The sequence below is a fragment of the Lontra canadensis genome, unplaced genomic scaffold, assembly GCF_010015895.1.
Source record: "Lontra canadensis isolate GAN:19392208 unplaced genomic scaffold, GSC_riverotter_1.0 scaffold9, whole genome shotgun sequence".
NCBI classification, from domain to species: domain Eukaryota; kingdom Metazoa; phylum Chordata; class Mammalia; order Carnivora; family Mustelidae; genus Lontra; species Lontra canadensis.
The window spans coordinates 17,962,617-17,964,801 of record NW_022631003.1 but is presented as its reverse complement, the minus strand read 5'-3'; positions in this window follow the sequence as shown (position 1 = coordinate 17,964,801).

The following is a 2,185-nucleotide window of genomic DNA, read 5'->3' as shown; positions in this document are numbered from 1 at the left end:
CAGATTTGTAGTAAAGCTTGAAATTGGGCAACATGATGCCTCCAGTTCTGTTTTTCTTTTTCAACATTTCCTTAGCAATTCGGGGTCTCTTCTGATTCCATACACATTTTAGCATTGTTTGCTCCAGCTCTTTGAAAAATGCTGGTGGAATTTTGATCAGAATGGCATTGAAAGTATAGATTGCTCTAGGCAATATAGGCATTTTAACAATGTTCATTCTTCTGATCCATGAGCATGGAATGCTCTTCCATCTTTTTGTGCCTTCTTCAACTTCTTTCATGAGTGTTCTGTAGTTCCTTGAGTATAGATCCTTTACCTTTTTGGTTAGGTTTATTCCCAGGTATCTTATGGTTCTTGGTGCTATGGTAAATGGAGTCGATTCTCTAATTTCCCTTTCTGTATTTTCATTGTTAGTGTATAAGAAAGAAACTGATTTCTGTACATTGATTTTGTATCCTGCCACATTTCTGAATTGCTGTTATGAGTTCTAGTAGTTTGGGGGTGGAGTCTTTTGGGTTTTCCATATAAAGTATCATGTCATCTGTGAAGAGAGAGAGTTTAACTTCTTCATTGCCAATTTGAATACCTTTTATTTCTCTTTGTTGCTAGGACTTCTAATGTTGTGTTGAACCAGAGTGCTGAGAGTGGGCATCCTTGTCATGTTCCTGATCTCAAAGGGAAGGCTGTCAGCTTTTCCCCCTTGGGGATAATATTCACTGTAGGTTTTTCATAGATAGATTTTATGAAGCTGAGGAATGTTCCCAATAACCCTATACTTTGAAGCATTTTAATCAGGAACAGATGCTGGATTTTGTCAAATGCTTGTTCTGCATTAATTGAGAGGACCATGTGGTTCTTCTCTCTTCTCTTGTTGATTTGCTCTATCACATTGAGTGATTTGCGAATATTGAACCACCCTTGCAAGGAATGAATCCCACCTGGTCATGGTGGATAATCTTTTTAATGTACTGTTGGATCCTATTGGCTAGGATCTTGTTGAGAATCTTAGCATCCATATTCATCAGGGATATTGGTCCGAAATTCTCCTTTTTGGTGGGGTCTTTGCCTGGTTTGGGGATCAGAGTAATGCTGGCTTCATAAAAAGAGTCTGGAAGTTTTCCTTCTTCTTCAATTTTTTGAAATATTCTGCACAGCAAAGGAAACAGTCAAAAAGTAAAGAGGCAACCCACGAAATGGGAGAAGATATACACAAATAACAGTACAGACGAAAGGCTGATATCCAACATCTATAAAGAACTCCTTAAACTCAACACACACAAAACAGATAATCATGTCAAAAAATGGGCAGAAGACATGAACAGACACTTCTCCAATGAAGATATACAAATGGCTAAGAGACACATGAAAAAATGTTCATCATCACTAGCCATCAGGGAGATTCAAATCAAAACCACATTGAGATACCACCTTACACCAATTAGAATGGCCAAAATTAACAAGACAGTAAACTAAATGTGTTGGAGAGGATGTGGAGAAAGGGAAACCCTCTTACAGTGTTGGTGGAAATGCAAGTTGGTGCAGCCACTTTGGAAAACAGTGTGGAGATTCCTTAAGAAATTAAAAATAGAGCTTCCCAATGACCCTGCAATTGCACTACTGGGTATTTATCCCAAAGATACAGACGTAGTAAAAAGAAGGGCAATCTATACCCCAGTGTTCATAGCATCAGTGGCCATAGTCGCCAAACTGTGGAAAGAACAAAGATGCCCTTCAATGGACAAATGGATAAGGAAGATGTGGTCGATACATACAATGGAGTATTATGCCTCCATCAGAAAGGATGAATACCCAACTTTTGTACCAACATGGATGGGACTGGAAGAGATTATGCTGAGTGAAATAAATCAAGCAGAGAAAGTCAATTATCATATGGTTTCACTTATTTGTGGAGTGTAAGAAATAACATGGAAGGCATGGGGAGATGGAGAGGAGAAGGGAGTTGGGGAAAATTGGAGGAAATTGGAGGATGAACCATGAGAGACTGTGGACTCTGAAAAACAATCTGAGCATTTTGGAGGGGTGGGAGGTGGGAGGTTGGGGGAGCCTGGTTGTGGGTATTATGGAGGGCACTTTCGCATGGAGCACTGGGTGTGGTGCATAAACAATGATTTCTGGAACAATGAAAATAAATTTAAAAAATAAATATATATTTTTTTAAAACTAT